The sequence below is a fragment of the Eubalaena glacialis genome, chromosome 16 (genome assembly GCF_028564815.1).
Source record: "Eubalaena glacialis isolate mEubGla1 chromosome 16, mEubGla1.1.hap2.+ XY, whole genome shotgun sequence".
NCBI lineage: Eukaryota > Metazoa > Chordata > Mammalia > Artiodactyla > Balaenidae > Eubalaena > Eubalaena glacialis.
Genome location: NC_083731.1, coordinates 76,920,373 through 76,936,025, shown reverse-complemented (window position 1 = coordinate 76,936,025; position 15,653 = coordinate 76,920,373).

Below are 15,653 nucleotides of genomic sequence, written 5' to 3'. Positions count from 1 at the left end.
CGATGGACTTGACATACAGTGGTGACGCTGCCTGGCTTTGAAGGTGACCGAGCTCAACTGAACGTGCTTTCGTTCACACAAGAATTCTATTCTGAAAACTTGTAAAGTGATTTTATGTTTCTTAATCAGCTCACATATCAAGTATCTCAAAGTAGTGCCCGAAGTAAATGAACTTAGAAATGAATTGTTTAAAAGTATTTCAGGTAAATCCAACACATAAACTTAACGTTATACACAAATCATCTAACGTGAGCCTTACAAAAACATTAGGACCAACCCTTTGAGGATGGCATTTTTCTTAGTTCATTGTAGAATGAGGAAACTGAGGCTTATGATAAGGAATGGGAAGATGATAAGGAAACATCATCTATAAGTAAGTAACTTGCCCATAGCACACAGCTACTGGGTACTGGCTAATGTGTTCTCTCTCTCATAAATATGCATATCTATACATATATGTGTATATACTCATACATACATATTCATATATATGTATATGCACATACACATCACACGTATATACACAATACATATACATACACATATATATTAATTAAATATGTGTACAAATATATGTATACATATGAATTAAGTGTTTAATGAGTTCCAATGTGTACATGTGTGTTAGTGTTGTATGTTTGTGTTTGTATATGTTTTATAATATATAATTATAATATATAATATATATAATACAATATATATACAAATATATATTCAGAGCCTCAGAAATGTTCCTGCATTCACTAATGACTAGCTATGATAAAGAAGATTCCCTGCTTTTTGAGTCTGTTCAGTTTTAAAGTTATCTGTGACTCATCTTCGAGATGAACTTTCTTGCCCTTCATTAATCGAGTATAAATACATGCAGATGAGAGAAAGCCTGTCCTGGTGTCTCCTTGCACATGGAAGAGTATGTCAGGCGGATATCTATGCAGAGCGTCTGTTCAGTTCAGTTACCGTCAGCAGATCCAGACAATTCTATTTGCATAATGAAGTCTCTGAACTGTCTTTAAAGCCTCTGCCAGCAAAGATTAGAGAATAATCACCTAAGGATTATTGCTACGTCTCATTCAGTGAGCTCTCAGATGCTGTCCGCTCTGAGCTGAATTGACCCCTAACATGAGGTCTAAATATGAGTGTTCATGGTTTTCTAAGAGGTCTAATGTGCGGTGAACTTTGGTTATCTTGTTGACATCTGGAGAATGGGTGGCAGGAAGTCAAGCCAGGCTAAGTGGGTAAAAAAAAAGGGGGTCTCCACATTAACTATAGGTGAAACAGGCAAGAAATTGAATTGAAATGTTCAATAAATATTTATTGAGTACCCAATATAGAAAAATTTGGCCATATCATTCTAAAAAGGAAAAATTACCCGAGTGACTGAAAATTCCCCTTTTCACTATTAGAACCCCCTTCACCATGTAAACTCATAATCTCAAAGGTCATTTGAGTAAGGTAGATACTGAGACATATTTAAAGGTAAATAAAAGCCATTGTTTAAAAGATATCTCAAATTATAATAAAAGTAATGTATGTATATATAAATGCAAACATAATAGAGAGCTATAAAATGAAAAGTCAGAACTTTTCATTGTGAGAGAAAACTTCCTTGAATGTTTCTTTTTTAATACTCCTAATTGTAAACTCAATAACTCTAAGTAATGTATATAAACCATTAATTCTTGATTTATAACTTTTTATGTATACTTATTTATTATCTAGTATGAAAAATACTTTACTCACACTATTCCCTGCAGCCATCCCTCCTCCCAATATCTTTTAAAATATGAATAGTTGTTTGGGTCTGTTATTGTCTGTAAATTTAAAAATAACCTTAACATTTTTTTTTATAGGTTCAGGAACTTTAGATAGTATCTCAATTTCCTCCTGTATAAGAAGAAGCAATGTCCATCCAATTCTATCTATCTCTTCCTTCCCTATACACCATCATTCAGCTGTACCCCTACTTTATTCAGAATTTATAGCACATACAATTTTTTTATATTTAAAAATATTTTCATGCTTTGTCTATAGTAGTGTTTCAAAATTCAGAAGCAATTTTGCCACCTTATCTGAAGGGACATTTAGCAGTGACTGGAGACATGTGAGATTGTCACAACTGGAGTGTTAAAGGCGTCTAGTGGGTAGAGGCCAGGGATGCTGCTAAACATCCTACAATGCACAGGGCAGCCTCCGACAGCAAACAATTTATCTGGCCCAAATGTGAACAGTGCAGAGTTTGAGAAACCATGGGCTCTCTAGGGTTATTCTGGAAAAGTGAAATCCTCAAGGGATGATTTTTAAAATATCATGCAGGAGAATCCATTGAAGAGCCAGGTAGCAGGTTCTGTGTTGTTCAAAGAAGAAACTTGAAAGCACCAAGGCTGAATGGCATCCATTTTCTTAAATTTCATCACTCAGTAGAAATCATGCCACATCACTTACTAATTGGATCATGATTTTTGTACATTTTTGTTATTCTTGGAATTTCTAATTGTTCATTTTAATCTCATGTATATGCTGAAGTATATGCTGTTTTTTTAAATTATGTAACTAGGATTATGTAGCTTCTTGATAAAAGGTCAGTATTAGACAAGCTGTTCTTTATGACTTGTGCATAGCTGTCATTCAGGGAATTTGTTTTTTCTCTCTCTCTCATGCCCCTCCCCAGTCTTTCTTAGATTTGATATCTTCATATCTTAGATTCCTTTTTAATTTTGCTGATATATATCCTCATGTAATTATATCAATAAAGAAGTAGGAGAGATAGAAAGGTTTAAATACCTTCATACTTGATGGATTAGCAAGCTACAGAATCCCAGTTTCAAAACCACTGATCTCAAAACTTCTCGAATATTATTGCATTGTCATCAAGTATCTTGTGATCCGGACAAGAAGTTTCATGTCCATCTCATTCCAATTCCTTTGGGGATACTGCCCCTTCAAAACTTCTGGAATTTCTCTTAAGTCTTAGTTGTACTTGTTAAGTTAGTATTGGCTGCAGCTAAAAAATGCAAGGTTAAATTAAACTAAAAAGGTGTTTATATGTTTCACATAAAAAAATTATGAAGATAGCTCTTCTGGGGTTGATTTGAGGGTTTTCAGCAAGCTCTTCTGGGATCCTCTAGGCTGTATTCTTTTTTATTGAAATATAGTTGATTTACAATATTGTATTAGTTTCAGGTGTATAGCATAGTGACTCTTTTTTTTTTTTTTTTTTTGCAGATTGCATTCCATTGTAGGTTTTTACAAGATATTGGGTATAATTCCCTGTGCTATACAGTAAACCTTTGTTGCTTATGTATTTTGTGTATAGTAGTTTGTATCTGTTGCCTATGCTGTGCTCTTAAGGTTGCAGATTAACTGCAGCAATTTAAGATGGTGACCTCCTGAGCATGCAGAAAGCATCAAGGACTTTTCCTCCTCTCCTTCCTCATCCTCTTTCTCCTCCTTCTCCTTTTCCCTCTTCTTCTTCCTCGTTTCTTCATCCTCTTTACCTTTCTGGTCCTCCCCTTCCTCTCTTTCTCTTCTCTGAATCAGAAAGAAATTATTTCCCTGAAAACCCCGTTTAGCCACTGTCCCTTTCATATCATTGGCCATAACTGGCAAACATCTGCACTCAATCACTGACCGAACAGACAGTCTATGGCTTATCTCCTGTGGCTGCAGAGTCTCAATCTCCTCTTATGATATTGTCTTCCCCTAGGTATCTGAACCTTTGTTCTGCTGCCGTTGAGCATCAGGCTGTATCCAGCTCCATCTGCGATGCCTTTTACAACTGAAGATCATTGGAATTGGATACCCTGCAGGTAATCTTTTAATATCCATTTCATCTTTTGCCTAAAGTGGTACTGTTTGAATCATTAATTACATCAGGAGTTAAAGATAACATAGTAAAAATTGATAGTGCTTGATTTTCATGTCATTTACTCATAGCAATGAGAAGATTTGTATAGCATATGGGGTAAAGAGTCGAGGTTTCTTGCAGTGAGAGGTTACTGGCCATAGGTCTCTATCCACCTTTGGCTCTTCAGGCTGCCTGAAGGCTTCTGTACGCCAGTGGAGAAGCTCTGCCTAAGACCATGGATCACTCCTATGAGGAAGTGATATCTGAGTTGTGTTTTTCAAGATGTGAGTCAAAAATGGTTTTTAGCACTTAGGACATCTTTCATGGATTATGCAACAATAGCATTTTTAGACTTGATTGCTTTTGTATCTTGGTAATCCCTCTCTTTAGACTAGATGTATTCTAGTAGAGTTTGAGTTATGTAACCTTCCTGATACTATGTCCTCCCTATTCCTGCCAGGTTTGTTCTTCAGCATTATTTTCATCAAGTCTCTTTATTCTATGTCTTGCTACATCAAATTCAAGCACTTTAGTCTGGCTTTTACTGCGTCACATGACATGGATCCATCTCCATATGCAACTTTGTTTCTCAATCCTTTCATGTGATCATGCATTTATCCATTCCTTTACTTGTGCATCACTGGTGTACTGAACTCCTATGCACCTGTTGTAGTGTTATGCATTATGGATTTATAAGTTCGTAAGACATGCCCTCGATGAACTAGCACTCAAGTGTAGGGAAATAGATATGGAGATGGATTATCCTTTACAGTGTGATAAAAGCTCTAATAGAGTTATGAATAAAGTGCAGCAGGAAGGGATTATCCTTTACTGGCCATTGCTCTTGGGTAAAGGCCACCTCACTGAGGGCTTTAGTAGTGTTTTATTATTTAAATGTCTTCATGTTTCTTAAAATGTCAGCCAGTGGAAGGGTTTTATTTCAAAAACAAATCTGCTCGGATCGTTTGTTTACAAGAAACATGTGGCAGGCAGTGCGATGCAGTGCAACAGACACTGAAGAGCTGAATTCCAAAATGGCATAGAGTAAATCATTTTACTACTTTGGGACTCAGTCGTCTCACCCATAAAATAAGGACTTGGGCTAAGTAATCTTTAATGACCATTTCTGGATTAGCAATTTAGTTGCATATTTGGGCACTGTGGTAACTGCCCTTCTAGCTGTCTAAGTAAGAATATTTATTACCAGTTCCAAACAGATGGATTTGGAATCTGGGATCCTCAGATAAGGGTAGTTTTGAAATACACTTGGACTGGGCTTCTTAACTTCATGTATAAAGGAATCAGCCAGGAACGCCAGGAACTGCAAAGTGTCACAAGCATCCTTCCTTTTATGGGATTGGGCGCAGGAGGCAACCATCTGAGCACAAGGGGAGTAGAGCAGGCCATGAGATGCATGCCTCCTTTCGAGTCCTGATGCTTTTCCTCCTGGAAAGGCCACTGGCCAGATGAAGAAGTGACACTCCTTGCTGGGAACACTTAAAAAGAAGGATGCTTAATTGGAATTGGAATGAGCTGTATTTGGTTTTTACTTAAGGCAGAAGCTTTAAACTTGTTGGATATCCCACACCTGACTGAGTCTGACTTCCTTCTGCATTTTACTCCTTAAATCTTCTTAAAGTTTCTAATATTTTGTATATTTTTCCCACAGATCGTACCTTCCAAAGATAACTTGCATTTCCCTATGAGTGTTTTATTTTATTTTTTATTTTTTAATTAATTTATTTATTTATTTTTGGCTGTGTTGGGTCTTCGTTTCTGTGTGAGGGCTTTCTCTAGTTGCGGCAAGCGGGGGCCACTCTTCATCGCGGTGCGCGGGCCTCTCACTATCCTGGCCTCTCACTATCTTGGCCTCTCTTGTTGCGGAGCACAGGCTCCAGACGCGCAGGCTCAGTAGTTGTGGCTCACGGGCCTAGTTGCTCCGCGGCATGTGGGATCTTCCCAGACCAGGGCTCGAACCCGTGTCCCCTGCATTGGCAGGCAGATTCTCAACCACTGAGCCACCAGGGAAGCCCAAGTGTGTATATATTTTTTTTCAATAAAATGTACTCAATGAAGTGGACATTGAGACCAGAGTGTCTCCTATTTCCATGACAGTGATAGGCATCATGAAGTCAGTAATTTTTCTAAGATTCTGGTAGCCATACTGATTAATCCTCTCACAAATTTACCTCAGGAACCCTTAGAAAGATTATAACCCCTAAGATGATGTGCTAACACCACCAAAAATTCATATTGATCTTGTCCCAAACTGTGACAGAAAGACTATGGCTAGAGAAAAATCTCTTGAGTGTGAAACATTTTTAGATCTAGTGAGAGCCAGAGTTGAGGTAAAACAGAGAAAGTGAACAAATCCTCAAGTTGGGTCTGGGGAGGGAACAGAACCAAGCAAAATCAGTGACACAGAAAAGACACAGAAAAGAGGCAATATGCATTACCAATACAAGAGTAAGGATCTGGGGTAGATATTTGAAACTGGAATATGAATCCAGAGATTAAAAAAAAAAATAAACGAAAAGCAGACCCAGCAGTGGGACTGGGCAAGTAGGATGCTGTTGAGGTTGAATGCCAGATATGGGCTCTTTCCCAAACATTTATTCATTTACTCTCTTTGGCTGGCTGACTCCATTTAAAAGGCCAGGAGAGGGACTTCCCTGGTGGCGCAGTTGTTAAGAATCCGCCTGCCAATGCAGGGGGCACAGGTTAGATCCCTGGTCCGGGAAGATCCCACATGCCACGGAGCAACTAAGCCCGTGAGCCACAACTTCTGAGCCTGCGTGCCACAACTACTGAAGCCCGTGCACCTAGAGCCCTGCTCTGCAACAAGAGAAGACACCGCAATGAGAAGCCCGCGCACCGCAACGAAGAGTAGCCCCCCGCTCACTGCAACTAGAGAAAGCCTGCACGCAGCACCAAAGACCCAATGCAGCCAAAAAATTAATTAATTAATTAATTTTTTTAAATAAAAAAATAAAATAAAAGGCCAGGAGAGGCACTAACCAATAATGTTCCAAGGTTCTGTTATGAGAGGACTGGATGGTGGAGAATAATTCTCTTTAGGAGAAAACAGTTTCTGGAGTCTGCGTTAGTAGAATGATCTGATGGATAATATAGTTTTACCAAGAATAAATTTGAATCCTGATGAAAAAAAAATGGCTCCAGAGATTATATCGGTGCCAGAGAATAATATCTGTAAGAGACAGAAAGTAGCTAAAAGCAGAAAAAAATCAAGGAAATATCAATGGATAAGGAAAGGTCCAACTTCAAAAATCTCAGAGAAATAACAAGACTAGAAACAGGGCTAGACATGTCAAAGGAGAATTTTTTCTTTTTCTGTCTTTTATACTCTAAATTACATGAGGAACAGTGGGTTTATCTTTGGGGCAAGAGGCCAAAAAGTGCCCTGCACATGTGGTAGCTCTTAATGAAAACTAGTACAAAACGATTGGACTAGGATGGGATTTTAAAATGTTAGAGATTCTCTCTCCCGTACTTTCAGCAGAAATTTTAAATTTTATAAACAATGCATTTATATGAAATGCTGCAAATATGGATTTATTTAATAAGTTTAGAAAATATGCATTATAATATTTAAAATTGTATCTGTAAGATATATATAATTTTTCAGTTGGTGTTTCGCTTCGCATCAGCAACCTGATCCATCCCTACAACCCAATCCATGTAGTTCTGGATGCCAGTTACAACGCTCTATCACCACCACTAATTTAGGTTAGTCCATGTGACTTAAGAATATTCTATTCCCCTGGCCACAATAATTGACCCGTGGATAGTCTATGATGGAAGCCAGGCCAATCAGGATCTTACTCTATATTTTCCATACTGACACTGGAATGGAAAATCTTCTACAACCCACCACCTGATACCCGCACATAGAGTTGAACATGCATTGTTGCTTATCTAGGATGATGCAGCCCTAGGGCTCCCTACAGACATATTCCAACCCCAGGGTATAAAGCTCTGTGTAAAAGAGAATATAATCAATACCGAGTGTAGTAGGGACAGGAATGAAGAGTAGTTGGTTAGAAGCTAAAACACTTTTAAGTCTCCAGATCCTGAGGTTTCTTAAAACCAACATCACTCCTGCCCTTCAGAGTTAACTAATAGATAGTTAAAATAATCTCCCTTCATTTTTTACTAAAACTAGTTTGAATCGTATTGTACTTGTACATGAAAAAATATTGTGAAAACATAGTGTCTTGAAGGTAAGTCGTTGTTTCTGAGAAGATTGCATTTTTTAAAATTTATACCAGATTAAACGTGTAGCAGAACTAAACAATCACAGTAAATACAATTCAATGTCCTTATGACACTGATGTAATTCTACTAGTAAACACATTTAATTCTGTGCCTTTTACAGGCTGGAAATAAAAGCAGGGAGACAAACAAACAAAGAAACACAAAACTAAGCACTAGTCTTTCTTACCCATAAAATCAGTTTGTTTACCTCTGAATAAAACATTCAGTAGCAAAGTTCTTACTCTATTAAGCCTGCTAATTATCTTGTGGTGTGACCCCCCAATTTGTGAATCAGGAATAGTGTGGAAGAAGATAGTTGAACTGTTAATTTATAATTACTCTTAAAATAGTAGTTTTCTTTGCTATGGATAATATATCTAGGCTTTTCTCTATTGTCCAAGATAGATGCTCCTTTATAATAAGTTCTAAACAAATGTTTTGTAAAGTTTAAGGTCAGTGCTATTTTGGGGAAGTCACTTGTCAGAATTCATTTAATGAAATATTTTCTCAGGGTTTTGCAAGCTAGACTGGTCTTCTGGGATCTTTAATCCCTCATTAAAAAAACAAGTAAATAACATCCATGATATTAAGGTTCCCATTAAATAATGACATATTTTCATCTTGCATTTTATCCCTAGATAATCAAAGGAATCGTACATTTATCAAAAAAATTTAAGTGAGTGTGTAAATTCCTTCTACACCTTCAGCATTCCTTAAATGTCAGCCCTTCTTTAGAGTTCTTGAAGCTGACACTAGTGGGAAAATATTGGAGAAGAAGAATGGGGAGACGTAATATACTTAATATTTATTTGTGATAGCTCTGTGATTGCTATCTGTCCTTCTCTTCATGGCATGCCCAGGCCCTAATATGGCGCTGCCGTGCACATATAGGTACTTAAAGATACTTACTAGCCTGCATGGCCATGAATCTATCACGGTCTTAACCAGTGTTCCTCCTTCTGTGTTTACCCTTCTGCTTTCCTTGCCCAACCTATTTAACAAAGCCATGCCAAAGAAGTGATATTTCTGCACAGAATATGTCCATACCTAAAATTACATTTGCATTTGTTCACTTGATTATTGTGAAATGTAAAGTCATGAGAGTAGGAGTTTCTTTGGTCGGTTCATTGCTATAGCTCTGGGAAGCTACCTTGGGGAATGCCATTGAAGGCATTCAATAAGTACTTTATAAAAAACCGAATAAATGAATTGATACATATAGTTTGAAAGGAAAGGAAGGAACAGATGTAAGAAACATTAAGATGGATATTTCATAATACTGGGTAATTTATTGTACAGAGAAGGCGAGATAAAGTTTGCGTTATCTCCAGAAATCAGTAGATGATTGGGATAATGAGTTTATCATTAACTGAGATAGAAAGCAGATTTGAGGTGAAGGTGGGAGAAAGGAGAGAAAAAGTGTTTATTTTGAGAGCCTGCCCAGCTGTCCTCGTGGGGAAGTCCATTAGATAGGCAGAAAGGCAACTTTGAAGTCTAGGAGAGAAATATTGATGAGAAAAGTAGATTGCAATATTATTGTCATATAACTCATGGTTTAAATGTTTACATATATTATTTCTTCTGCCTAGAATAATTTCCTTTTCTTCATATATTTTGACAAATGTTCTATTTGCTCTTCATGGTCCAGATCAATGGTATTCTCATTTGGGAAATCTAATTGACAGAAGGATATTTGGCCATTTCTCCTTGGTACCATCATTATATTATTTCTTGAACACAGTAATACACTTATGGCATAGCATTACAAACAATAAATTATATTCTTGTCTGCTCTAATCCTCATGTCCATACATACTTAGCTAAGTGTGATGGCAAGGGACATATTTATCATTGAATAATAACTTTAATTAAAGTAACGAGCACTTTTATAGCTGAATGAATGAAAACTGTATGTGGAATCAGTAAGCAAGAGATTGAAGAGAAGCTGATACTGGAACACCAGGGAAAGCTATATTAAAATGGATGAAGAAATGGAATTTATGATTGATAAAGAGAGAACCATAAAGAAGATTGAGATGGAGCAATGGGGTAGGAAATGAAACAAGAAAATGAATTGCTAATTCTTATAGAAGGAGACTTTGAGAACAAAGTGCTACATAAGTCAAAACATGAAAAACAGTCAAGTAGTACATTGCCAGAGACAAGACCCTTGAGTTCTAAGTGATGCAGGGCACTAGTGACCTATAAGACAACTGTTTTATAGAATAAAAGGGATAGAATCAAGACTGAAGAGAGAATAAGAGAAAAGAATAATGAGCAGAAGATGCAGTCTTTCCAGAAAGAAAAGGGCATGATGAAAAGAGATGTAATAATTATTCAAACAGCTGCAGGATCCTTAAAGATGTTGTATTCTTAGTTTACTTTCAATACAGAGGTGAACTGGGATACTATGTTCTTTAAAAGAAGATACCCAAATTAGCAGATGCAAACTATTATATATAGAATGGATTAACAACAAGGTTCTACTATATAGCACAGGGAACTATATTCAATATCCTGTGATAAACCATAATGGAGAAGAATATAAATAGATAGATAGGTAGATAGATAGATAGATAGATATAACTGAATTGCTTTGCTGTACAGCAGCAATTAACACAACATTGTAAATCAACCATACTTCAATAAAATAAAAAACAAACAAAAAACAAAAACAAACAAAAAAAGAAGCTATCCAATGTAAAATAAGAGGCCAAAACTACAAGAGAAGAGACACTTAATGGAACAGTATCTCAGAGCATGTAGGAGAGGAGAGGAATACGAATGAAGGTGGGGAGGGGATTCAATTGGTTTCGGAAAAAAAGGAAGGTAGCTCTTTGAAATGGGTGGAAAGAAAAAATAGCGAAAGTAAAGGGATTTATTTTTCTGTTAAAAGGAAAAATTGAGGGCATTGCATAAAATAAGAATTTTAAAAATCAATGTTATTAGATAGATACAATGGCAATAATTTTATCTGTCAAAAAAGATTGCCAGTTAGATGTGAACAGAAACGTACAAATAATAATAGTCTTCCTATGATGTAACTGAAATACAGTAAAAATCTTAATGACATTTACGAAATCTTTTAGAAGCCCAGAATACCCTTTTTGAGATTTTGATTATCTTAGTATTTTAATATTATAATTACAGCATGTCAGTACTCTATTTAAAATGTAATTATCAAAGCTCAGAGGAAACTGATTCTTGTGCATCCATAATTTCATACAATATAATTTTAGAGCTTGAGCTATTTTTATGTTATCATTTTAGTCTTAGAAACATAGTTGAAATTCTAAGGACTTGTATTTTTCATTTTTCAAGAGGCTTTTAAAGATAATCTTTGCTTTTAAAGTGGCCTTGTCACTGAATACACATTTATCTGAAGTAAATCAAATTGCTTCTGGTGGAATAAAATGGTTCATGAGGTTTTCATAAACATATCATAACAAAACTATATCCTCCAAAACACGTGTTTTATAAAACTCTTTCATAGAGTCCATTTTACCTTATAGGGATTAGGACATTTTTAATTATACTGAATGATAGATGTTTTATTGATTTCATTTGAGTATTTACCTAAATGTCATTTCAAAGTGGCTTTCCTCAACTACCCTATTTAAAATAGTTCCTGAACAAAATGTAAACTCTTTGACATCCGGGGTTTTGCTTTGTTCATCAGTACATCCCCAGGGCCCAGAAAGAGGGTCTTTCATGTCAAATCAACAACTGTGTTTAAGAGATGTATATACTTCTGACAGTGATGTTATCACTGATTAAAACAATGGTGGTCCCAGGCTGTGTGGGCAAGAAGGCTGGGTCTCCAGGGATGTGGTCCAGCATCGCTAGACGTGAGTCTTGCCGGACATTCAAGTCTCAAGAAAGTTGTTGAGACCTGCTATGTACCAGGCACTTTATTAGTTCCAGCATATTCCCTGACCCAAAGGAAAATCCAGCTTAAAAAAGCAGGCTGAATTGGGACAAGGAGTAACCCTGTGTATGAAGAGCAGGCCATAGGAACCAGGGGAAGAAAGAGCTAATTCCACTGAGAAGCAAGGGGGTAGATTCACCAAAAGAAAGCAAAATTAGTATTGGAAGGATTTGTTAGAAAGGAGACCTGACTGCAACTGCTGGATTGCTACAAGGCTGAGGGACGAGAACGAGGCTGGCCACCATTCAGCAGCAGACCCTCTCGAGACTGTCTGTTTGCCCTTGCTCCTGTTGAGTTACCACAGGTGGAAACAGGAGATGGGCTCAGCAGCAGCCAACAGGCCATGATCCAGGAGGCGCAGTGAGGGACAGAGCTGCTGCTGTGTGGCTGACAGGTTCTCAGTGCTCTGGCCAGGTGTCAGCCCTGAGCCTCTGAGGTGGGAGAGCCGAGTTGAGGACATTGAATCACCCGAAACCTCCAAGCCCCACATAATATCAATCACGATGGGTCTCCCAGAGATCTCCATCTCAACGCTAAGACCCAGCTCCACTCAACGACGAGCAAGCTCCAGTGCTGGACACCCCATGCCAAACAACTAGCAAGACAGGAACACAACCCCATCCATTAGCACAGAGGCTGCCTAAAATCATAATAAGGCCACAGACACCCCAAAACACACCACCAGATATGGACCTGCCCACCAGAAAGACAAGATCCAGCCTCATCCATCAAAGCACAGGCACTAGTCCTCTCCACCAGGAAGCCTACACAACCCACTGAACCAACCTTAGCCACTGGGGACAGACACCAAAAACAACGGGAACTACGAACCTGCAGCCTGCGTAAAGGAGACCTCAAACACAGAGTGTTAAGCAAAATGAGAGGACAGAGAAACACACAGCAGGTGAAGGAGCAAGGCAAAAACCCACCAGACCTAACAAATGAAGAGGAAATAGGCAATCTACCTGAAAAAGAATTCAGAATAATGATAGTAAAGATGATCCAAAATCTTGGAAACAGAATGGAGAAAATACAAGAAACATTTAACAAGGACCTAGAAGAACTAAAGAGCAAACAAACAATGATGAACAACACAATAAATGAAATTTAAAATACTCTAGAAGGAATCAATAGCAGAATAACTGAGGCAGAAGAACAGATACGTGACCTGGAAGATAAAATAGTGGAAATAACTACTGCAGAGTAGAATAAAGAAAAAAGAATGAAAAGAATTGAGGACAGTCTCAGAGACCTGTGGGACAACATTAAACACACCAACATTCGAATTATAGGGGTCCCAGAAGAAGAAGAGAAAAAGAAAGGGACTGAGAAAATATTTGAAGAGATTATAGTTGAAAACTTCCCTAACATGGGAAAGGAAATAGTCAATCAAGTCCAGGAAGCACAGAGTCCCATACAGGATAAATCCAAGGAGAAACATGCCAAGACACATATTAATCAAACTATCAAAAATTAATTACAAAGAAAAAATATTAAAAGCAGCAAAGGAAAAGCAACAAATAACATAAAAGGGAATCCCCATAAGGATAACAGCTGATTGTTCAGCAGAAAATCTGCAAGCCAGAAGGGTGTTGCAGGACATATTTAAAGTGATGAAAGGGAAAAACCTACAACCAAGATTACTCGGCCCAGCAAGGATCACATTCAGATTCAACGGAGAAATTAAAACCTTTACAGACAGGCAAAAGCTAAGAGAATTCAGCACCACCAAACCTGATTTACAACAAATGCTAAAGGAACTTCCCTAGGCAGGAAACACAAGAGCAGGAAAAGACCTACAAAAACAAACACAAAACAATTAAGAAAATGGTAATAGGAACATACATATCAATCATTACCTTGAATGTAAATGGATTAAATGCTCCAACCAAAAGACATAGACTGGCTGAATGGATACAAAACCAAAACCTGTATATATGCTGTCTACAAGAGACCCACTTCAGTCCTAGGGACATATACAGACTGAAAGTGAGGGGATGGGAAAAGATATTCCATGCAGATGGAAATCAAAAGAAAGCTGGAGTAGCAACTCTCATATAGTCTATCAAAATAGACTTTAAAATAGAGACTATTACAAGAGACAAAGAAGGACACTACAAAATGATCAAGGGATCAATCCAAGAAGATATAACAATTGTAAATATTTATGCACTCAACATAGGAGCACCTCAATACATAAGGCAAATGCTAACAGCCATAAAAGGGGAAATCGACAGGAACAGAATAATAGTAGGGGACTTTAACACCCCACTTTCACCAATGGACAGATCATCCAGAATGAAAATAAATAAGGAAACACAAGCTTTAAATGACACATTAAAGAAGATGGACTTAATTGATATTTATAGGACATTCCATCCAAAAACAACAGAATACACTTTCTTCTCAAGTGCTCATGCATCATTCTCCAGGATAGATCATATCTTGGGTCACAAATCAATCCTTGGTAAATTTACGAAAATTGAAACCATATCAATTATCTTTTCCGACCAAAACGCTATGAGACTAGATATCAATTACAGGAAAAAAACACAAACACATGGAGGCTAAACAATACACTACTAAATAACCAAGAGATCACTGAAGAGATCAAGGAGGAAATCAAAAAATACCTAGAAACAAATGACAATGAAAACACGATGACCCAAAATCTATGGGATGCACCAAAAGCAGTTCTAAGAGGGAAGTTTATAGCAATACAATCCTACCTCAAGAAACAAGAAACATCTCAAATAAACAACCTAACCTTACACCTAAAGCAATTAGAGAAAGAAGAACAAAAAAACCCCAAAGTTAGCAGAAGGAAAGAAATCATAAAGATCAGGGCAGAAATAAATGAAACAGAAATGAAGGACATGATAGCAAAGATCAATAAAACTAAAAGCTGGTTCTTTGAGAAGATAAACAAAATTGAGAAACCATTAGCCAGACTCATCAAGAAAAAAAGGGAGAAGATTCAAATCAACAGAATTAGAAATGAAAAAGGAGAAGTAACAACTGACACTGCAGAAATACAAAGGATCGTGAGAGATTACTACAAGCAACTATATGCAAATAAAATGAAAAATCTGGAAGAAATGGAGAAATTCTTAGGGAAACACAACCTTCCGAGACTGAACTAGGAAGAAATAGAAAATATAAACAGACCAGTCTCAAGCACTGAAATTGAAACTGTGATTAAAAATCTTCCAACAAACAAAAGACCAGGGCCAGATGGCTTCACAGGCGAATTCTATCAAACATTAAGAGAAGAGCTAACACGTATCCTTCTCAAACTCTTCCAAAATATAGCAGACGGAGGAACACTCCCAAACTCATTCTACAAGGCCATCATCACCCTGTTACCAAAAACCAGACAAAGATGTCAAAAAAAAAGAGAAAACTACAGGCCAATATCACTGATGAACATAGATGCAAAAATCCTCAACAAAATACTAGCAAACAGAATCCAACAGCACATTAAAAGGATCATACACCATGATTAAGTGGGGTTTATCCCAGGAATGCAAGGATTCTTCAGTATACGCAAATCAATCAACGTGATACACCATATTAACAAACTGAAGGAGGAAAACCATATGATCA